The 23986-nt window shown below is 42.3% G+C and overlaps 6 non-coding genes across 6 annotated transcripts; 3 read left to right on the top strand and 3 right to left on the bottom strand.

Annotated features, from left to right (window-relative positions):
- Positions 1–817: 817 nt before the first annotated feature.
- TRNAL-AAG (transfer RNA leucine (anticodon AAG)) lies at positions 818–899 on the bottom strand. The gene has a single exon. It is a non-coding gene; the product is annotated as a tRNA-Leu (tRNA).
- An 834-nt stretch (positions 900–1733) lies between these two features.
- On the top strand, positions 1734–1806 carry TRNAM-CAU (transfer RNA methionine (anticodon CAU)). Its single transcript has one exon. It is a non-coding gene; the product is annotated as a tRNA-Met (tRNA).
- A 6111-nt stretch (positions 1807–7917) lies between these two features.
- Positions 7918–7990, top strand: TRNAK-UUU (transfer RNA lysine (anticodon UUU)). The gene has a single exon. It is a non-coding gene; the product is annotated as a tRNA-Lys (tRNA).
- A 2526-nt stretch (positions 7991–10516) lies between these two features.
- TRNAM-CAU (transfer RNA methionine (anticodon CAU)) lies at positions 10517–10589 on the bottom strand. The gene has a single exon. It is a non-coding gene; the product is annotated as a tRNA-Met (tRNA).
- Positions 10590–21959: 11370 nt separating this feature from the next.
- On the bottom strand, positions 21960–22032 carry TRNAF-GAA (transfer RNA phenylalanine (anticodon GAA)). Its single transcript has one exon. It is a non-coding gene; the product is annotated as a tRNA-Phe (tRNA).
- Positions 22033–22517: 485 nt separating this feature from the next.
- On the top strand, positions 22518–22589 carry TRNAE-CUC (transfer RNA glutamic acid (anticodon CUC)). Its single transcript has one exon. It is a non-coding gene; the product is annotated as a tRNA-Glu (tRNA).
- Positions 22590–23986: the final 1397 nt, after the last annotated feature.

Below are 23986 nucleotides of genomic sequence, written 5' to 3'. Positions count from 1 at the left end.
CCAGGGCAGGAACCCTCTCTCTTGTTCCCCTCCATATCCTAGTGCCTAATTGTAATTCTGGAGGGAGAGATCAAGGGAGGCTTTCAGGAGAAAGCAATTTCCAAACTGAGGACTAGAGGATAATAAGCGTTAAGGGAAGAGGGAACTGCTCGGAGCAAAGACAGAGGGTGCCCAGGGGAAGACGCAGAGACCAGCGCAGAGGGGCGGGAGCCCCTCTAGTTGGTGTGATTTGAGGGACAGTTGAATGGTAAGGCGAGGTGCCTTGCGTAGAGTTGCCACAGCTCAGATCAGCATAATTAGGGTTCAAAATGTGAAATGAGAAGGCTGTGGGGATGCTGAGAAGAACAGCAGCCGGGCGGGAACTGTCTCCAGCTGCAAGCGGATTCACGGAGACAGCCATTTATTTGTCCATCATTTATTGAATAATGTAATAAGTAACTACTGCTGTATCATCCGGGCCTAAGTAAGTAGCTGGCGCATAGTAGGAGCAGAATAATCTTTTTAAATAAACGAATGAATTAAGTAGAGGTCTGTTATATATTGGATACTTCTGGGTGGTGAAAATACAATAAAGGAGTAAATATCACACGCGCAGTAGATACTCATTAACTTTTTGTTAATTGAAGGCGTATCATGTGGTGGACACTGTTTTGTAGACAGTGCGTATGGGTGTTATCTCTGGCCTCTGGGAAAAGAGAAGTGGTAGGAGGAGAGGAACCTGCCTGAACTTGAAGCTTCTGAGAAATATCTACACTGGGCGTGAAAAACATCTACCTGGCCAAGAGGGAAGCATGTTAAAAAAAAAAAAAGAAAGCCTTGGCAGCGGTGGGATTCGAACCCACGCCTCCGAAGAGACTGGAGCCTTAATCCAGCGCCTTAGACCGCTCGGCCACGCTACCGCCCACTGGGCAGCGTTCTGTTAGCACTTCCCCGGACCTGAACATCGCCCGTTTCTAGTTCTTTCCTCCCTTTCCCTTGCCGCTCGCGCCCTCCCCGCAGGCCCTTCCTCCAGCCTTCTGCTCCCCACTCCCAGCACAGCCCGAGAACCCCCTGACCCGCCTGACTCCCGACGCTTCGCTTTCTCACGGCTCCCAAGTTGAGCCTGAACAGGGACGCCGCAGGTGGCGCGGAAGGAGCCTCCTGTCCTGTTTGTCATCAACACAGGAAAAAGGGGTCACGCAGACTAAGAGTTCCAGTGGAAGCTGCGGGCTACAGATTCACCTGGACTCCAGCGAGTAAGCCCCCGGTCTTCAGGAGTGAGCAAGTCTTTGCGTTGGGTTTGAGCCCGGGAGCTGCTAAGCAGAAAGGAGGAAAGAATCTTGAGGCCCCCTCCCCCGCCCTCCTTGATGCATCTCAGGGGACCGAGCTCCTCCGCGGAACCTCACGAGGGAGGCAGTCCTGGCTACTCAAGTCTTGTTTGCCTTACAGAAGGCGGCCTATCTCCCCGGGCCTTGCTGATATCGGAGCAGAACTCCCCCAAGGTCCGGGCTCAGTTGCTCTCACAGTCCCTAAAGTCTTCGCAGAAAAGTCCGCAGGGGAGAGGGGGCTGGGCGGGTAGTCGGCCCTTGCCTTGTTCTGCGTGGCTTTGGCATCCAAACTCGACATATTTTAGACCCAATTTAAATCACAGTTCCGCCTTATTTTGAAACACTGTGATTCACAGTATATAAAAAAAAAAAATTCTTTCTTACAATGATGCTGGTAGGTCTTTTATGCAAGGGGGAGGGACAGTTGCCTCCTTAGCGCAGTAGGCAGCGCGTCAGTCTCATAATCTGAAGGTCCTGAGTTCGAACCTCAGAGGGGGCAGCGTATCTTTTCTTTCCTCCCTTAATATTAACCGAAAAGACTCGAGACAATGAAGTACTGTAGGTTAACGAATCTTTGTTCTTTGTCTATTTTTTTCCATCGAAAAGTGTACACTATGTCTTTTCAAAACATCCGAGGTAATTTCTTTGATGAGACTGAACGGGTAATTTGCTGTTTAACCGAACTATGTAACACCAGTTCAGACACAAAATAGTGATTTTCACTAAAATTAAATACTCCAAAATTTTTCGTGTTCTTTTTGTACCAATTGTAGTAGATAGGGCTAGGAGATTTTTCAAATGCCTTTCAGATATGCTTGGCAGTTGTCTTTGTTACAAAAACATCAGGGTCAAGAAACTTTCTGACTGAGAGGGAGGAGAGGATGGAGGGTTGTACCAGGGATGTGGAAGGTGTAGTATGCGTGCAATGCATTTTTTATTGATTATTGATTGGTTATCTTTTGCCGTTCTTCTGGAATTGCTTACCACCAGATCACCAATGATATTCTACATGAAAAAGAAAAAAAATTATTTTTCCTTCAATCTCATTGCATTTCCTGCTTCCAGTGCTCTTGACTGGATCCCTAGGTCATCCAAACTACAAGATACAGGAAAGAGTAAAAAGAGAAACAAGAAGAAATGATATTTAGAGACTCAAGATAAGCACCTGACTCAAATAAAAATGAATAAGATTGGTATTTGATATCCTGCTCTTAACATTTCAGCTTATTGAGTGGGAAATTATCAACAGATATTTACTGAGCACCTACTATGTGCCAAGCACTGTTCAAAGCTGTGTCCCTCGCTGTTAATCTATTCTCCCTCAGCCTCAAATCCACACTTGAATACTCTTCTGTGATGTTGGGGCTGAACATCTGCGAATTACATTTCCCAAACCTTTGCTTTCTCTTAGGTTCTGTGCATAAGAGGAACTGGAGGGAGACTAGAAGGCAGGAGAAGAGAAGAGGAACTGTTTTTCTGATTTTTGCCATTCCAGTCAAGATGGCTCCAACAGTGGCAGTTGATTCCAACCTCCGTTCTCTTTATGCCATTTCTCAGAGGTCCCAACCTCTTCCGTTTTGTTTCCCCAGCCCTAGAAGGTGGTAGCTCTTTTCAGTAGTTATTATCTCTGGGTTACCACAGTGTTCCCAGTTGAAATACCCGCTGTTATTTCTTAACTAGACCTTAACTGACACATAGGGGCTAGAGGTACAGCACTGTACACAACAGAAAATGCTCCTGCTCTCATGGAGTTTACTATACTTTGGTGAGACATGACAGACAATCAACTCTTAACCAAGTATATAAAATGTCTCTTAATATCATTTGACACTGTTGACCACACCCTTCTTGAATCACTCTCTTCCTGAACTGATGAGGTATTACTCTCTCTGTATTGTCTTCCTACATCTCTGACTGGGTCATCTCGGTCTCCTCAGAGAACACCCCTTCCCCTCTCTGTTTACCTATCAGGATTTCTCACGGCTCCCTCCTCAGTGCTCTGTTTTCTTCCCTGAAGGATTTTCGAGTGACCTCATTAAAATCAATGGCCTTGTCTATCCCCAGATTTATCCCTGTAGTCCAGAGGGTTCTACTGAGCTCCACTAGCTTGCAGGAAATCTCTGCTTGGATCTCTCACACTCCACACAGAAAACCCTCACACTCTATACTCCTTCAACTACTCTTATTCCTAGGGTTTCTCTCTTAGGTTATTCTAGCAACCCAGTCTCCCCAGTTAGAAGCTTGGGAGTCATCCTAGACCTGCTTTCTAACTTAATTACCCCAGATCCAATCAGTGTCCAAGTCCTTCAGGCTGTTACCTAACTTTGTTCCTTATCACTAGAATTCTCGAGAGAGACTGCTGCCTGGTCTCCTTGGATCATCTCCCTCCAATTCATCCACATGTATGCCAGAGTGATCTTCCTAAAATGCAAGTACAACCATGTCACTTTTCTGTTTAAAACGTTTCAAAATCTCCTCAAACTTTTAGAAAAAACATTCTAAGTCTCAGGCAGGGCACACACAGCACCTCCTCATCTGGTTTCTGTCCACCTTTACTCCCTAACCACATTTCCCTCTACTCCTCCATTGGTCTAAGTATATGGAATTGTTTGTACACTCCAGGTTGAAGATCATTCTCCATGGCAGACATGGTGAGAACAAATAGGAGACAAACAATTCTGGTTTCTCTTGGTGTATGTTAATATGACAGTCCTCTTCAACTCCCAAATAGTGAATCAATCCAGTTGTTTGTTCCACTAGCCCTTTGTACTATTCTTAGCTCATATAAATCCATCTTTGATTACTTTATGTGTTGTAAAAATAAAAATGTGAAATCAATGGAGACCCCTCTGTGTAGCTGTATTAGTTTGCTAGGGCTACCATAACAAAATACCACAGATTGGGTGCCTTAAACAATAGAAATTTATTTTCTTATGGTTCTGGAGGCTGGAAGTCCCAGATCAAGGTGTCAGCAGGTTTGATTTCTTCTGAGAACTTTCTCCTTGGCTTGGCGATGCCCGCCTTCTCATCATGTCCTCCCATGATCTTTCCTCTCTTCACTCATATCCCTGGTGTTTCTTTGCATGTCCAAATTTCCTCGTCTTATAAGGACATGGTCAGATTGAATTAAGGCCCATCTTACTGGCCTCATTTTAACTTAATCATTTCTTATCTCACATTCAGAGGTACTGGAGTTTAGGGCTTCAACATATGAATTTTGAGGAAGACACAATTTGGCCCACAACAGTAGGCGTATTCATTTTCTTAAAGTCATTCCTTAAATTCTCTTCCTTTTCCTTTCCCCTGGAATAGCTGGCAGTGGTGTTGGGAAATTCATTGTTTTAGTACTTCACTTCTCTCATGAACTGTTATTCTTTAATCAGTTCATTCAACTCACAGCTATTGGTTACCTAGCATGTGCAAACGAGGAAGAGGGAATAAATTTAAAGACAGGAAAGACATAGGCCCTGCCTTTAAGACACATAAAGTGAGAAGAGGAGAAAATAACATTTATTTACCACCTACTGTGTGCCAGGTCTCAATTTTAATAGATTTCTGGGGTCTTATAGGGTGCATAGTTTTCTTTCCCTCTGATATCATCTTAATCTTCTAATTCCACTTTACCTTTATTTTATTCTGACTTAACTCTATTAACAGAATTCTATTTTATTATATTTTGGTTTTTTAGCTTTCCCCATCCAGTTTTAAGTAATGGCATAAACGTGCAATGTGCCAATGATTGTTCTAAGCACAACCATCTGAGGAAGAAATTGCTTATTCCTGATGACATAACCAAAATACAGTATTATTTTACTGTAATAATAGTAATAATAACTGACATATATTGAATTGTTACTATACTGCAGGCACCATTCCAAGAACTTTGCTTACATTATCTCGTTTAACTTTAAAACTCAGATCATGGAGTTATACTTGCATTTTTTGAAACCTGGTATGGCAGGTGGACTATAAGATGGCCTCCAGTGATCCCCGACTCCTGGGATTCACTCTCTTGTGTAATCCTCTCCTAGAGTGTAAACTGGTTATGATGACTTACTTTTAATCAATAGAACATGGCAAATGTGATGGGATGCCACTTCCATGATTAGGTTTCATAAGACTGTGATTTTTGTCTTGTTGGCAGACTTTTTCTATTGTCTTCTTGGCTTGTACTCTCCGATGAAGCAAGCTGCCATGTTGTAGAAGTCCATGTGGCAAACAACTTAGGGCAGCCTCCAGCCAACATCTAGCTGGAAACTGAGGTCCTCAGTTCAATAGGCCTTGAGGAACTAAATTTACCAGTAGCCACATGAGCTTGAAAGTGGACCCTTCCCAAGTTGAGCCTTCAGATGAGATCCCAGCCCTGCCTGGCTGATGTCTTGTGAGAGACTCTGAAGCAGAAGATCCAGTTGAGAGGGGCCTGGACTCCTTACACTTAGAAATGACAAGGTAAAAAATGTATGTTGTTTTAAATCACTAATTTTGTCGTTGTTTCACAGTGATAATTAACTCACATACTTGGATTTCTAAATTTGACTGTACAACTGAGTCACTTGAGAGATTCCCCTGGCATCATACTTAGGATAGTCTGATTCATTGGGTGTGAGATGGAATCTGAAAATCTGGATTTTTAACAGCAACCCCAGGAGATCTGAATGCAATCAATTGAATAACATTTTGGAAGCCCAGGCCTAGGACATGCTTTGCCGGTATCCAGTTATTCCATGTTGACTGTTGCTGGAGAGGTCACTTTCTCCCAAGATTCTCCTTGTTTTTGTCTGATCACTCAGAGCTTGCCTACTGGTCAGTACTGGAAGCAGTTGCCTCAGATTTCCACAAAGCAGATCAAGAGCAGAGCAAACACCCCGTGCTTTCCAGAGAACTCTGAAAACGTCCAAAGTGCCTTTTCTTAATCTGCTTTATTTCTGCCTTTCCCAGTAAAGAGCTTATTAGGGAAATGAGCTACTGAGAGGAATGAATCACCTTGACACCTCCTACTCTCTGAGTCCCCAGGGACAGTCTGGGCCCGAGCTTCTGCTTCCCTCTAAATGTTCCCCAGTCTCTCTGCACCATTCCTCTCCACCTCCATATGGTCACCAGGTCAAGTCTGCATGGCCTTGTACCACACAGTGGCCTAGTTTGTGTTTTTGCATCATCTCTTGCCCCACTCTGACCTATTCTTTACATGAAACTGGCATAATCTTTTTGAAATTGTCTCTGATCACGTCGTTCCTCCCCGCTTAAAATCTCCAATGACTTTATATTGCTGCAAGGGTGAAGTCTGCACTCTGCCCTCCTAGCCATAACCTCAGAGGCTGTCAGTCTCTGATCTGTCCCTGCCTTCCTGGCTACCTCACCCCCTACCTCCATCAACACTCTCCCAAGCTGTCTGCACTCAAGCACTTCAGGCCTTCCTTCAGTTCTCTAAAAGTGCTCTGCTCTTTGCTCTTCCTGGAATGCTGGAGCCATATTTTTATCCAACTAGTTACTACTAAGCCTTCAGTTCTCAGTTAAAACATCACTTCCTGGGATAACTCTTCTCTTATCCCCCGGAAGAGGTCACTTCCCCTTATAATCCACTCTCTTGGAGATGTGGGGTGGGGAGCACTTATAGTGTGCATAATTTTGTCTTATCTTAGTTTTCTACCTCTATCCTCCTTTTATCCTGATTTAAGTCTATTAACATTTTCCATTTTATCTTATTATAGTGTAGTTGTGTAGACCACCTCAAATCCATTTTTGAATAGTGGCATGAATAACTACATAATTAGAAATGTACCACAGTGACAGTCATTGTGTTAAACCCAGCCTTTGAGGAAGAAATTTCTATTCTGAGATTTAAAGGAGGACAGTGGATGAGAGATTAAGTAATTTGTCTGTGGTGGCACCAAAAAAATGATTACATACGATGTTCTAACTGATCTGCTACTTTGGAACAATAGGAGTAATAATGATGTTAACACCTAACTTTCCCTTGAACTGTTAGCATGTCCCAGACACTATTCCAAGAGTTTACTTGCATTGTCTCAGTTAATTTGGACAGTCAGGTCATGAGATTATACTTGTTCGTTTCTGTAAACATCTGGTAACCTGTGCTTTTTCTTGATAGCATTTATCTCAATGGCTCTTTAAACAGTTATGGTGTAATTCATCCTTTACTGGCTGTTTCTCCTTTCTAAAGGGTAAACTCTGCGAGGGCAGAGGTGGTGGCTTTCCACTGCTGTAAACTGAAGGCAAAGCAGAGCTCCTTGCTCAAGATAATTTCTCAAAACCTGTTAATTGAGAACTCTTGTGCTAGGCATTCTTAAAATCTGGGGAGAGACTGGAGCACAAATTTTGAAGATAAAGGACAAGACTGCCCAGGTGATTACCACTCTAGTTATATACAACTTTTAGAAGTAATTGTTTAAGTTACATTACAGAAGGACGGGAGTTCCTTTTTTCCATGAGCTGGGGGCGGAAATAGTCGTGAGCCATATTCAAACGGGCGAGGATGGAGTTAGGAATAAGGAAAAGGACCATGGACAGAATTATAAAAGAAAAACATTACAACTTTGTTCATGTACTTTGCTTCACACTAGATCACAGAGGAAAAAAACCATTTCAAGGGGCCCGGGTAGCTCAGTTGGTAGAGCATCAGACTTTTAATCTGAGGGTCCAGGGTTCAAGTCCCTGTTCGGGCGTAGGTCCTGGTTTTTAGACTCCAACTGCACATTTGCAAAATACAGCTCATTTTATACAAGACAGGGATAGATTACATAGGTTGTAATAAACGACCGAAAAACATTTAGGGTCAAATATTTCAGCCCACATATGGGTAAACGACTCTCATGCAAACTACAGATAGTGAGATCAATGCGTGGGACCTCTACATTAAGATGGCCCCAGGCTTTGTGAAGAGAACTAACATTTAAGGAGCACCTTAGAGTACATGGTTTTGTGCCAGAACCATATTCTTTGCCTGTTAATCCCATTTAACTAAAAAAACAAAGCCAGAGTGAAGTTACTCCATTCTTTTGTAAAGGATGTGGTTGGCCATTTGTGGAATTCCCTAAGAGTGAAGTAGAAGTGATCTACTCAGGAGGTGATTGGTAAATGAGTGCTGAGGAGGCTTTTCTGGACATCCAAGTTCAATAAAGGTAACAAAGGTAAAAATTAAACAGAACTAGATGGTTAAACCATCTAACCAATGGTATTGTAACCTTGCTTAGGAAAATAGCATGCTATGATCAGAAATCCATGTTTGCATCTCTACCCAGAGGCAACCACATGAGCCAACACAACTTTAAGTCAGCTTTGCTTGGTTTCGTTTAGCTTTTTGATGGTGAATGCACCAGACCATCATTGCTTGACATCATAGTCATTAATACTTTATTGCTTCCATTACTCCAATTTCAGGTGTACAGAGCAACCTTCTAAAATTATTTGCTTTCCACTGTCGAGTTTATTTTACAATGGAAAGAATATGTTGATCAACCACTAATATGGCTATAATATGTTCACACTCGGGCTTGAAATGTCTCTGACATTTGGTTATTGTGAGTCGATCCTGCAAGCCTGAAAACCTCTGGGTGAATCAAAAAATAGTTTCTGATTCTACAAAGGAGAGGAACAGATTCTGAATAGTGATGGCTCCAACAAAAACCAAGTATTCTCTAAGGAACTGCCCGAACAGCCAGGCAATCCAGCTCTTTGGCCTCTCTCAAATCCTTAACTGCATCTCTTAAACTGTGGCAGATGCAGGCTCCTGCGATCAGAGGCTGAGGGTCCAGAAGAAACAGTTAAGATGTTTTCTATTATATGCCTCCTTAAGTCTGTACCAGAATGAACTGTTGAGAGAGCTGTCCTGAAATACAGACTCTCTGAGGTCCAGCCATTTTGCAGGAGCAGCCCAAGTATTGCCCTCTCTTTTTCCAGCACAAACTAGGCCAGAGAGGTATGCTCTGCAGGATGAATTTCAGTAGGTGTGTTTCCTGAGGGGATTATTGCAAAAATCCAAATTTGAGATGTTGATTGGAGTAATATAGTGATAGGAAATATGGAAGGAAAAGAATAACATTTGATATGCTAATTAATTAATTGATTGATTTGACAAGTGTTTATTGTTTGTCAGAGGCTCTTCTAGGCACTGGAAATACAGGAGTGGATAAAACAGACCAGTGATGACTCTTATGGAATTTACAGTCCAAGGGGGTGGGTGGGGAATAGACAATAATGGTGTTAAACAAATAAAAGGATAAGACAACTTCATACAGTAATAAACCCTATGAAGAAAATAAAACAGGTCGAGTTGATATGATAGGAGGTTGGTGAGTGAGAGAGGGAATGGTATATTAGTTTCCTAGGGCAGCCATAACAAATTACCACAAACTGTGTGGCTTAAAACAACAGAAATTAATTTTGTCACAGTTTTGGAGGCCAAAAGTCCAAAATCACGGTATTGACTGGGCTCTGCTTCCTCTCCAGGCTCTAGGGAAGAATCCTTTGTTGCCTCTTCTCAGCTTCTGGTGGTTGCTGGCAATCCTTGGTATTCCTTGGCTTGTGACAGCATAACTTCAATCTCTGCCTCCATTTTCACATAGCCTTCTTCCCTCTATGTGTTTCTCTCTGTCTTCAGGTGATCTCTTATAAGAACACCAGTCACAGGATTTAGGTCCCGCCCTAATCCAGTATGACCTTATCTTAATTTAACTAATGACATCTGCAAAGACTCTACTTCCAAATAAGGTCATATTCTGAGGTTCCCAGTGGACATGCATTTTTTTTGAAACACTATTCTGTGCAGTACAGATGGGAAACCAGTTAGGATCAGATTATACAGGGAGGCCAAGGCAAGGAGATTGCATATATATACGAAGAGGAAAAAACAAGACTTTCTGGGAATATTGAATATCAGGTTTTCATCTGTCTGTCCATTCATTTTTTCAGTAAATTAATTTGCACCAATAGAAGGATACTGTCCCAAAATGGAATAGAAACCAGAGGAACTTAGAGAAAAGTTTGTCTATTAGAGATGAAGATACCAAGTCATTACATGTAAAGAAGAACCAAAGAAGAATATCTATGTCTATATTTACCAATTAGGAGGAAGAAAGTTTAGACTTAATCTTTTTGACAACATACATCCTGCCCAATGGCCAAGAGGTAGATTTATGCTGAACAATATGCTGAACAGCGGCGGTAACTTCTTGGCGGAAGGAAAAAGCCACTGCCCCCTCTGAGGTTCGAACTCAGGACCTTCAGATTATGAGACTGACGCGCTGCCTACTGCGCTAAGGAGGCGGGTGACGAAGTTTTCTCAAGACATATTTTTAACACTGGATTTTACTTTGCTTAAACTAGTCCCGTTCTAGATTCATTTCACTTAAAATCTTGAAAATGAAATGCTCTCCTTTTGTGCAACAGCTTCTAAATTCTGAATCAGATGAAGAAAGTCGCTATTGATCCTCTGTCTTCGCTCCTCTCTGAACTGATGACCTCCACCTCTCACATCGGAAGGAAAAATTCCTAAATTTCCTGCCCAGAAACGTGTCCGCTTACCTGTCCCGGCTTCCATCCATTTTGTCTCGATGGAAGACGAAACCGACTCGCTTCCTCTCTTACTATCCCTCTCTCCTTCCATACCAGATCTTTCTCATCAGTATTTAAAGTGTTTACTATCTTAAACAACAAAAAAATTCCTTGTCTCGACGCCTCGGTCTCCAGCTACCGCTCTATCTCGTTGCTCCCTCCCAAATTTCTCATAAAGCCGTCTCTCCTCATTTTAAGAAAACACCTCCTCAAGTCCCATTAGTTTTTCAACAGTCTGCAGTGTTCTCTGATCACTCCTCTGTCCCTAGGAAGTCCAAAGGGGGTTCTTGGATATAGGGCACTGGGTGATTTAAAGAATAAGGTGTCCTTAGTTCAAACTCTTAGGAATCTGCTAGTATATGAGAGCCTTGGTCACAGGAACAGGAAGAAGTGAGAAGCCTGGTTTGCCTGCTGTCTTGGTTCGCCCGGGGAATGTCCTGGTTTTAGCACTGAAAGTCCCACCTCCCGGGAAACCTGTTGCTGGGGTGCGAAAAGTCCGGGTTTTCGACGCAGAAACGATGGGTGCGGCAGGTTGGGAAAAGTACAAAAAACCACGTCACAGCTTTACCCCTACAGCCCCACCCCCAGGAGGGCTTAAAGGAACACGGATTTTATTGTCAAATGGATACAGCATATATTATCCGACTTCTGTAGTTGCAGTCGCTGTTTTTCCCCGGGCCGCTGATAATGGCAACCGTGATTTATGTAGAAAAGGATTTCGGCTCGCAGTAACGGGCCATCCAGTGTTGCACCACGCTTGAGGGATGCGTCCTAAACATGCGAAGTGAGTGCTTTGTAGTCGTGAGCGTTAACAGTTTGGCTCTGACTGTAGATTAACTGTTGTGCTTCGTATGGAAATAGTGCTGGTTTAATATTTAACATTGTGTCATGACCGTATTCTCTAAGAGTTTAGACAATGAAAATGAGAACGATTACCATGTGAACGCCAGTATGACCCAGACGTTACTGAAAAAAGCTAAATGATTGTTATTTTAATGACAAATGGAAGGACGAGTTCAGATGGATTAGGAGGTAAATAACCAAAACAGAGAGTACTCCACAGTATGTAGAAAAGGATTTGGAATTGGGCATGGTGGAAACGGAGGTGTGAAAGTGCATAGCGAGACTGAATCGCACAGGTCGGGGATGAGACAGGCAAGAACTTCTGAATGAAAGGCTTTTTCGTCTCTCAAATGACACCAACCTTCAGTCAAAATAGCATTGGGCGTAATACTAGAAAAGAGCACCCATTATCTTACTGGTTGCTCTCTTTTCTGAATCAGAGGTTGCAACATGTAGGCAAGCAAAATGGAGAAATTTGGATACTATGTATTGGCTCCTTGCAGAATGGAGCTGATTGTGTCAGATAGCCTTGCTTTCTACAATGTATCAAATTTATATGTCAAACTGTAGCAACAAAAAAATGTTTCCCCTAGGTCTTATGTACTTTAACTTGAAACACAGCTTTGGAAAGGCTTCTTCTGGATTTCTATGAAGATTTAATGAAACCATTGCAAACATTAAGCAGACAACTGTTGATATCTTGTTTAAATACAAACTAGACCTAGCTCACCTATCTGCATATTTGGCAGTTAGAGCAAATGTAAATTTTGGCAAATTCTATTTAGCCTACAAACTTCTTACTAAAGAAAATGAAAAGATCTTGTCTGCTAAATGTCCTGCACACCTTGTACACAACACTGCTAAAAAAGATAGTGGTTTGTGTACTCATGATATTGAGACTCGCATGGTTTATTGAATTTTATGGTCACTTTTTAGTTTCTTCAAAATGTGCAGAAGGATTAAGTGAGATTTTTGGCTTTAAAGACATGGAAGGAGATAGCCTCTTCAGGCATGCGCCTATGAGATGGCTGTCACTGTTGCTGGCCATAGAAAAAAGGTTAAAATATTGGCCTGATGTAAAATTTTACTTTCAAAGTATGGGATAAGAAGAATGTCCTTCTGTAATTTGGAAATACTTTGAGAATAAGAATGGAGAAAAGGAGTACAGTAAAACGGAAATTTATATGCTCTTTCTCCAACATTGTTTGATGTTATGTAGAGTGTACATACACCAAATAAATGATTCATTTTGGGGGGAAATAAGACTGCTTCAGAACGAATGAAAAAAAGAAAAAGAAAGGTTACCAGAAAAGGGCAGCTAAATAGTCAAGTTAAAAAAGACTTTCTCAATTTCTTTACTAGAAGTATAACTTATTTGGAATCCAAGTTTTATTTCACAAGTTCAAATTACTGCTGTGTTTTTATCAAGATGAGAACTGGAGAAGGAGCAGGTTTAGAGGGTGGGGAGAAAATCAAGAGATCTTTGAACATGTGAAGTCTGTGATGCCTTTTAAACATTCATTGGAGATGTCAGTCATGATTGGATATGCTTAATGGGGAGATGGGTTTGGGGGTTTACATTTGGGAACCATCAGGGTCTAGATGGTCTTTAAAGTAAGCTCGTTTAAGGAAAGGGTATACATAGAGAATATATGAGGACTTAGGTCAGGGCCCTAGAGACCTCTAAAAATTTAGAGATTGGGAAAAGGAGGAAATAAAGAAGGAACTGCATTTAAGTAGAAGGAAAACCAAGAGAGTGTGATGTTCCAGAAGCCAAGTGAAGAATGTGTTTCCATAAAGAGGGAATATCAACTGGGCCAAATGCTGCTGAGAGGCTGAGCAAATTGAAGACTGAGAATTGACCATTGGATTTTGCAAGAGGGAGGTTCCTGGGCACTTGACAAGGGAGTTTCAGTGGAGTGGAAGGGATAAAAATTTGGTTTAGAGTGCATTAAAGAGAAGAGCATAGTTAGGATTATTCTCTATCCATTCAGCTATTCAGATTAGTGTTTGGAGAAAGTGGCGGTGTGTTTGATTTGAGCAAGGGTTAGAAGCGGGGCAAAGGAGATGAAGGTTATACAAGCTAGTAATGCTGGTAATTAATCATAAAACCTATGCTCTATAAAGAGGGAAGTAAAGATGTGAGGAGCTGGGGGATGCATTAAATAATTTGCCAGTGGGCAGGAGAAAACGATCTAAAAAGACAAGAAGTGGTGGTCAGTATAAGATACAATTGAAATTTGTATCTTGGGTTGGTGCCTGCAGTTTAGGCTAATTGTAAGGTCAAGGGTAGTGTGTTTTTCAAATTGCAGTTTATGATGCCTTTGTGGGTCAAGAAATCAATTCAGTGAGTCATGACTAGAATTTTGATTTTAATGGAAGAGAATAGAATGCAAAATGTCAGAGTGCATTGCAAGTAAGTAATGGTTGTGATGTAAACTATATTTCTCATTATGGATCCCACTACAAAAAGTTTGAAAAATAGAGTAAGGGAGAAAGAAAAAATCTTTAGAAATGAAAAGTCTAGGACCTGAGGGAGGTGGGGTGGGATGAGAAGGAAGGGCTGAGGGAATCCACATCTCCCTTGCATACCTGAACCCCTTTTGCTAGACATGGTTTGGGAAGCTCTGAGGTGTATCCTCTGCAGAGAAAGTAAAGAAAGACAATATGAGTGGAATTTTTTCTCACAAGTTTCATATATACCCAGGGAGAGTGAGGAGTCCTAGAAGTTGGGTTCTGACAGAATAATGCAGGCAAATTTACTGAAACTGATTTTTAAGCAGGAAGAAACCACAGTTCTAAAATTAAGGAGAGTGTTCATATATCTTTCTCTCTTTGACAAGAAAACTGTCCTAGATTTTATCCTGAAACATTTTCCTGTTCCTGTCTTCTTATCCTTCTTTTTTTCTCCTCCATTTTCTCCTCATTCTCCTACCTCCATCCTTCTCGATTTCTGAGATCCCTAAATTCTGAGTCAACTCTCTTCAAGTGTGTTAAGATGAGTCCCATCAAAGCATTTTCATCAGTTCTGGAGCTTTCCTTTCAGTCCGCTCCAAATCCAGTCTTGATGACCTTGGGGACTTCAAAACATTCTAGCATGCAATAGTATTTCTTCATCCACATTGACAATTGTTTTAAGGCACCAGACTCAAGGGCTGTCATTCTCATTGTTTTCTCCCTGGTTTTCAAATCTCACTTCTCCATAAGTAAAGTATTATCTTGGAGAAGACCTGCTCCTCCTCCTATGACAGGTGAATGGCATCACCACATTTGCATCCTTTTCAATCCCTTCCTCTCTTTTACTTCGAGTATTCTACCACTGACCAAATCCTGTGAATTCTACCTCCTTGGTACTGCCTGAATCTGGCTCCTTTCTTCCACTGCCAGATTCTACCACTGTTTTACTTGAGACCTTTTCCCTCCACCTCCTGCCTCTGTGTCTTTCCTCTATTTCTGCAACAGCCCACAATCCAGTTTCTTTGCTTCTAGCATTTCTTGTCTCCCATTGTTTCTCTACACAGGGCTGTCACACATAGGTGCCCTGCAAAAGACACCTGTGGAGAAGGTGAATGGGGCTGAAGTATGACCTGAGCTTTGAAAGCAAAGTCATGAGTCCTTGGAGAGAAGTGGCATTTTCCGTTTTCGGTACTTCATCAGCCCTAAGGGTTGCCTTTCTGTCAGTCATTCACCAAAGTGGGTCGTTATTACATAATCTGCACAAAGGCACTCTGTGTGCTAGCTGTGGCCCCACTTCCACAGTACTGGCAGGACAAGCTTGCAAAAATACCAGTTACACTGACCTCTATGTTCAGAAGGACACTTCTCTGTCTCCCCATAGCCTTTGAGGTAAAGTTCAAAGTCCTCAGCATTGTCAAGATACAGCTCATAGCGTGGTCTTGTTATCTACTAATATGTAACAAAGAATTCCAAAACATAGTGGCTGGTGGTAAGCAGAATAATGGATCCCCAAAAGATATTCACCAATCCCTGGAACCTGTGACTGTTACCTTACATGGTAAAAGGGACTTTGCAGATGTGATTTAGGTTAAAGACCTTGAGATGGAAAGATGACCCTAATCACAGGCATCCTGAAAAGTGGCAGGGGAAGCAGAAAAGTAGGTCACTGAGATGTGATTTAAGAAGGACACAATCCACGCTTGATGGCTTTGAAGAGCCAAGGGATGCAGCAGCCTTTAGAAGCTGGAAATGGCCATTAGCTTGCAGTCGGCAAGAAAACAGAGACCTCAGTCCTAAAACTGTGAAGACCCAAACTCTGTCAACAATCTGAACGAGCAGGAAACAGATTCTCCCCTACAGCCTCTAGAAAGGAATGCAGCCTGCCAAAGCCTTGATTTCAGCGCAGTGAGACCATACCAGACTTCTGACCTACAAAACTGTAAGATAATAAATTTATGTTGTTTAAAGCCAATAAGTTTGTGGTAATGTGTTATGATAGCAATAGAAAACCACTTTATTATCCCTTTTGATTCTGTGGGTTGACTGGGCTCATCTGGGCAATTCTGTTCCATGTGATGTCAGCAAGAACTCCAGTTCTCTGAGGACTTGATTGGGCTGGGGTGTCCAAGATGGCTCACTTACATGATTGGCAGTGCAGTTGATGTTTGTGATATGTTAGCAGCTCGGTTGAGGCTGTTGCCCAAAGTGTCTAGCCATGGCCTTTCCATGGTTTGGACTTCTCACATTATGATTACTGAGTTCTGAGAGAAACCTTCCCAAGATTGAGCATTCCAAGAAACCAAGTCAGAAGCTGCAAGGGTTCTTATGACTCAGGCCTGGAACTGGCACAGTGTCACTTCAATGAAATTCTATTAGGTTAGCCAAGATTTACTGTGGGAATGGGCAATACAAGGATGTGATTACTGAGGGACACACATTGCTACATTGGGGTCAGTTTTTGGAGACTAGCTACCACACAAGTTAACTATTTTTTTTCCTTTGCAGCCTCATCTTCATCTTATTCCTCTTGGCCCATGCACCTTTGATTCTCTCTACTCAGTTGTAATTGAAGTAGGAACTAGTGATTTTCCCAGACATTCACACCTTGTCACCTTTGCACCTGCTGATGAAAGAATCTTTCCATGCCCTTCTATAATTCTGACACCCAATTCCAATGTGTGGGTCACCCCCCCCCCCATACCACCAAGCAATTCTTCGACACCAACTGGGTGTCCTACAATTCAACTCAATTCTGACATTAACCTGCCCAGAGATAGCATCAGATCCCACAGGCTAAGGGCTCAGTCGCACAAGACTGCCCTCCACTTCAGATGCCAATTGAAAATCCAGGTTGTTACCTGTGCTTCTGACTGAAAGACCCTCCTTCTTGGGTTTAGGTTAATTTGCTAGAGTGGCTCACAGAACTCAGAGAAACAGTTTACTTACTAGATTACCAGTATATTATAAAAAGATATAATTCAGGAACTGTCAGATGGAAAAGATGCAAAGGACAAGATACGGAAAGGGCACGGAGCTTTTGTGTCCTCTCAGAGTATTCCACTTTCCTTGAAGCTCCAAGTGTTCACCAACCTGGAAGCTCTCCAAACCCCATCCTTTTTGGGTTTTTATGGAGGCTTCATTACATTGGCATGATTGATTAAATCATAGGCCATTGGTGATTGAACTCAATCTCCAGCCCCTCTCCCCTCCCCGGGAGGTTGGGGTGGGACCAAAAGTTCCAACCCTTTAATCATGCGGTTGATTCCCCTGACAACCAGTCCCCATCCTTAGGTGACCTAGGGGCTTTCCAAAAGTCGCCTCATTAACATAACAAAAGGCACCTTTTTGGTTCCCAACACTTAGGAAATTCCAAGGGTTTTAGGAGCTCTGTGCCAGCAATGTGACTGAAGACCAAATATATATTTCTTATTATAAATCACAATTATCACACCTTCCTTACCTGCCTAATTATAGTTAATCTGTAAGAGGCATTTCAGTCATCATCTCCTCCAGTAAACCATCCATGTCTTAGGTTAGTTGTCTGTATTGGTGATCCTCTACACAACACCCTGTCCTTACATTCATGGAAGAATATGTGAGTACATCTTAATTCTCACTAATTTACTTGTCTGTATTCTTCATCAGGCCATACCCTGGTTAGAAGAGTGCATTTTGTAGTCTCAGATTCCCCAGATGGACCTAGTATAGACGGCACAAAGAAGGGTCTCTGGAAATGTTGGTGGACAGAAGTAGAGATTGAACAATTCTCTGTATATATTTATTACTTACACGAAATGGAAATGCATCCAACATGACATTGTCCAAACGTCATGGTTTCAACTATGCAAAAAAATTGTGTCTGTGTAAGGACAAGACCTAAAAAGGAGAAAGGGAAATGTCCATAATCAGTTGTGGAGCTGGAACTGTGGGTTTACTTTATTTTTCTCTTCACTCTAATGTTCTAATATCATAATGCTGTGACTGTTAAAATAAGTGGAAAAATGTAGAACCATCATGTTCCAAAGCGTCAACAACCTTGTCTCTTGCAACACGCACCGCTGATCAACAGCATTGGCCTAACCTGGGATTTTCTTAGAAATGCAGAATCTCAGACCTCACCCTAGACCTGCAGCATTAGAACCTGCATTTTAGCAAGATCTCCATGTGATTTTGGATACGCATTGAAGTTTGTGAAGCACGCTCAATGCTCAACACAGTCCTTCACCTTTTCCCTTATTAAATTTACAGCCATTTGTTTAACTGACATTTTTGCAAAGATTCCGAGGACAACATGATAAGGGATGCTTATTCACACATCTGCCAGTGCTTGCTCTGTCTCTTCAGCTCGTTTCTATTAGCCACTTCTGGCAATCTAGAGTGAGCAGTGGGCTGAGGATAGAGGAATTGCCGCACAGGTCGCGCCGCCCAGCACCCCGAGGCCACCGGCCGCAGCCTCTAGGCCCGCCGCGCCGCACCACCCAGCGCCGGGCGCGGTGGCGCGCGCCTGTAATCCCAGCTTCCCGGGAGGCTGAGGTCGGCGGATCGTGGGTGTCCGGGGGTTCGGAGCTACGGCGCTGTGTAGAGCGGGCGTCCGCACTGGGCCTGGCACCAACATGGGGCACCCGGGGGAGCCCGGGGGTACCAGGTTGTCTAAGGAGGGGGGGACCCGGCCCAGGCCGGACACGGAGCAGGTCAAACTCCCCGTGCTGGGCGGCGGTGGGACCGCGCCTGCGAGCAATGCCTGCAGTTCCGCCCGGACATCCGACGAGACCCGGTCTCTTTTCTTTCACTTCCCTCTTCGGGATTTTCTTTTGAAAAATCGTTGTTCCCCAGCATTATTTTGCAAGTCAGGACCACCTGACTTGACCGGTAGGGCGGTGTAGATAGTACTGTTAAAAGATAAACTGAGGCACATTAAAAATTTTAAGAGTCTATTTGAGCAAAAATTGATTTCAGTCAGGTAGCATCCAATCTAGCAGATAGCAAGGAGCTCCGAGGATCTATACAGAACGAAAGACTTATTATAGGCAGAAGGGAGCAGGAACAAGGAAGTTATCCTAGGCAAAAAATGGGTTGGTTATTGCAAGGTTACTTTCCTTTAGGGAATGGCAGGGGTCTCTCAGGCAGATTACCTAACTAGTGCTGGTCAGGTGATTCCTGATTGATTTAAGAATCCGTTTCCGAGAGAGTTGAAACTAATCAAGTCTGGGTCTTAGCATTAACGACTCCATTTTGGGCCCGTTGTTTTGTTTTGTGTTTTAACACTAATTTATGCTTGATCTTTAAGTTTTGCACACAGGGAAGGGTGGTGCAGTTAGTTGGCACCGGAAGAAACTCTTCTTAGTGGCCTATTCTCCTGGGGATTTCTCTACCCTGTGCTGGGTCTTTCTTAAAACAGTAAGACTGGATTGCATGTTGTAAATACTGCTTCATAAGAATCGCATTGCATGACAACTATATAATCCAAGACAGATTTGCAAATGGTCTGAACTTCAAGTTTTTTCAGGGACTTCTCACACAAACACTTGCACACAAATGTTCTTATTGGATTGGACAAAAGACCTTTATATAGATGACAAATAAACACAAGGAAAGGCTTTCAACATCATTAGCCACTACGGAAATGCAAATTACAAACACTGTGAGATGTCGCTATACACCTATCAGAATGGCTAAAATAAAACTTGTGACAACACCAAATGCTGATGAAGCTGCATACATTGCTGGTGGGAAACAGTTTGGTAATTTCTTTAAAAACTAAACAAACAAGTCAATACCATCTAGCAGTTGTACTCCTGGGCATTTATCCCAGAGAAATGAAGACTGATGTTTACACAAACACCTGTACGCAAATGTTTATAGCAGCTTTATTTGTAATAGTCAAAAACTGGAAACAACCCAATGTCTTTCAATGGGGTAATGTTCAAATAAACTGTGGTAAATTCAGACCACAGAATACTAGTCAGAAATAAAAAGGAATGACCTATTGGTTTACTCAACAATCTGGATGAATCTCCAGAGAATTATAGTGAGTGCAAAAAGTCAATCACAATAGGTTACATACTGTATGGTTCCATTTATATAACATTCTTGAAATTAGGAAGTTATAGAAATGGAAAGCAGATTAGTGGTTGCTAGACGTTGGGGGAGGGGTTGTCGGCAGGAGGAAACTGAGTGTGGCTATAAAAGGGCAACATGAGGGACCCTAGTGGTGATGGAAATGTTCTGTATCTTGACTTTATTAATATCAATATCCTGGTAGTGATATTACACTACAGTTTTGCAAGATGTTACTATTGGGGGCAACTAGGTAAAGGGTACATATGATCTCTCTGTATTATTTCTTATAACTGCTTGTGAATCTACAATTATCTAAAAATTAAAAATTTAATTCAAAAAAGATGGAGATCAGGACACTGAGAAGTAGCCATTTCTAAAGAGTCCTTAGCAGTAGGGGAGAGGGGAGATTGAAACAGAGCAGCCAGAGAGTATAGAGAAGAATGGGAGAGAACTTAGTCCCAAGGTCCAAAGGAAGATTGTTTCATGAAGGAGGGGTTGTCAATAGTTTACATCATGCACAAATTAAGTTTAGGGCCAAAAAAGAGCCAAGGCATTTGAAAGTTGGGAAATTGATGGTAACGGTGTCCTGGGATTAGAAGGCAGACCTCAGCTGATGAGCAACTGACGAAGCAAGGAAGTGGAGACAAATACTCCTCTTGCAACAAGTTTGGTGGTGGGTGGAAGGAAAAAGTCTACAGAAAAAGCATGAGGGTAAGACAGGAGGGCATGTGTTCTTGTTTTGTTGTCTAGAGATGGAAATTTAGGCATTCTGTAGTTTGAAGAGAGGCAGATAAGAGAGAAAGAGGGATCAAAGACATAAGGGCAGAATGGAAAGGGAAGAAAACCACAGACTAGCTCAGATGGAGTATTAATTAGCCTTGGAAATGAGGGAAAACTTTTCCTCTGAGTACAAAGGGAGAGGTTGGGATATGTTCACATAGCAAAATCAGGAATCAGGAGGTAAGGAAAAAGGAGGCTAAGGGAATATGCTGACTCTCTTTTCTCCTTCAATGCTCAGCTTTCCTGCTCTCACTTCTGGCCAGGAGCCACCTCTTCAGTTCAACTCAGAAGGCTCTCTGTTCCAGGAGCCTTACCTTCTTTCCTTCAGTTCCCCTGCCTTGCGGCTCTCTTTCTCTTCAGAGTTGCATAGGAGTCCACTTAATAAGTCTTTATTGAAGGGACATGAAATCGAGAATAAAATGTAATTGGTATCCCTCATATTAAACTTCTCTTTTCCATATCTATCTGGAGGATCAGCCTCCTTCGCATTAGAAGCTGACAGAGATAAGATTAGGGGGAAAAGAGGGATCGTGAAGTAGAAATGAAGAGGAGAAAGAGGAATCCTTTGGGGCTCCTTGACTTTGGCTTGCGGTTGTTGGAATAACTCCATGGGAATGAAGAAACGGTAGGTTTGGAGAAAGAGGAAAACAACATATGTGGAACAGAGCCGGAACCAAGAAAGAAGATATTAAACATTACAAAGAAGAAGGAACGTGGTTTTCTTCATCACATTTGACTCTTTTTTATCTAGTGAGATGTCCAAGACCATCCCTAGGCTTCTCCTACCGGAACAACTGTTTCATCACACAATCCTCTCGTGTCTTCGCTTATGAATTTGAGAAAATAGTTGCCCCCTTTTTTCAGTTCAACGAGTATTTTCATATTCGTACTGGGTAAATTCAATATTTTAATTGCAGTCGACTCTAAAACGACGGGCTCTTCTGCCGAAACCCGGGATCGAACCAGGGACCTTTAGATCTTCAGTCTAACGCTCTCCCAACTGAGCTATTTCGGCCCCGCCCACGGTGTCTTAAAAAAGATATAATGGCTGTATCATTTGAGTCTTTTTATTCACTGTTAGGTATTTATTTAATAAACACCGTAGCAATCACTTTGAGGGAACCAAAGATACATTAAAAAACTGTTTCCGTCTTCCAATGGTTCACTAATTTATGAGGATAAAGACAAGAAGACAGCTACAAATTAATGTCTTAAGAACTGCCGTAACGACTTAGTTAAATCTACAATTTGTTCCTGATGGAATCCACAGATCCGGAGCAGAGAAAGACCCCATTCAGCTACATCCCTCCTGATTACTCCTTCTTCGGCGTTGCTACACGTCCCTTTCGGCCAGATTTTATTGGTTGGTGCGCCACGCGAGGTGCACGAATAAATGAATATGATTTTGAAGTAAGTTATTGAAGAATTGGGAAAGGGGAGCCATATTTATACGTCCGGAGCATTCGCTTGTAAGTCCCTTTCACAAGACTTTTGTCGCCTTCCCTGGTGGTCTAGTGGTTAGGATTCGGCGCTCTCACCGCCGCGGCCCGGGTTCGATTCCCGGTCAGGGAAAACTACTTTTTTTTTCTTGCCCCCAACCCCCTGTATTTTCACACATGCAGAAGGGGAAACTTGTAAAGACGAACCACCAAATTGTGTACAAGTTAACTTTTAGTTTTCATTTGTGGCGTTTTCTGCCTAGAAATTCTGCAAGTTTTGGTATTCCAAGTGCAAAATCACAAGCGATGTAATTTTCAACGGTTTTTAAAATTTTGTTAATGAGCACTTAACACCCGTTGACCGAGAGCTGGGCACTAGTTTTTTAACTGCTTTAAAATTTTAACTCGTTCAATTGGATGATTCAGTGAACGGGAAATTTTGGAAGCAGTTGATTAACTTTAGGAATTGGTTGAGATTAGCATAATAAGATGAAGAGACAGCTACGAAGAGGAGAGAGAAGAAATTGGGACGTCATCTCCCTGAGATTTGTCTTAGCTGGTTGTGCGTGAGTTTCTGAAGCCCGGAGAGCGGCTGGAATTTTGAAACGCCCTCCCTCTCCCCCAGATTTTGTCGTTTCATTGCTACAGATGGGCGCTGGGGGATCGCCCTAAAAATACTACACAGTAACGTAACCCTGTACCAAAGCGGTTTCGGGACTGCCTCATCTCTCCAGCGCCCCCGCCTGTCTTCCCCTGTGAAGGCACAATTTGGGGTTTCCTAAGAAAGGGAATAGGGGAAGGCTACAGTATCCAAGTAAAACTGCTGTCACAAAACTGAGAAACAGGCAAACGATGTATTCAGCATCTCTGAATGCATACCTGAGAAATTTACTGATAGCTGCTTGAGAAAAAGCAGATTGTTATTCTCCCGACTTTTGACAAGGTTTGATGCCTCTGTGCTAATTGGCTCCTGTCTGACAGTACTGGCGCGCAAATCTTTGTTACTTGTTGTCTAAATAGCAGCCACAGATGTAGTGCTTATTATTTCCGTCTCATTTCTTATAAAAGTTTGATGCACATGCTCAGCAAGCTTCCAAACAAAGACCGTGGTGCCCCTGATCTTTACAACAGATGGGGACATGACGTTTTTATGATCATGTTAAATGAAGCAGTACTCTTTTTCCAGTTAATTGCACATTCCCTGCTCTCCCCCAAACCCCATGTATAAATTCACAAATTGCAAAACTTTTTTGAGCTGGGACACTCCTTTGTCATCTTGCCAATACTCTTCTTGAGTTAATAAACTTTGACACATACGGAAGATCAATTTGTCTAAGAAATTTTGTTTTGACATAAGCTTGAAAGTAGTATAATTTGTCAAATTCCTGTATATACTGAAGCTATTCTGTGTCTTTCTGCCTGATGTTTCACAGGAAATCAATCCCCTAGGCCTGATGGCAATCACTTCCTGAACACCATCGTCATTTCTTGGTGTCACATTTTGTCTCCTCTCTAAGTAACACGAATCCT

Source organism: Diceros bicornis, chromosome 14 (genome assembly GCF_020826845.1).
Source record: "Diceros bicornis minor isolate mBicDic1 chromosome 14, mDicBic1.mat.cur, whole genome shotgun sequence".
Lineage (NCBI taxonomy): Eukaryota > Metazoa > Chordata > Mammalia > Perissodactyla > Rhinocerotidae > Diceros > Diceros bicornis.
Note: the sequence above shows the minus strand (reverse complement) of the source record. Positions and strands in the feature narration are given on the sequence as shown.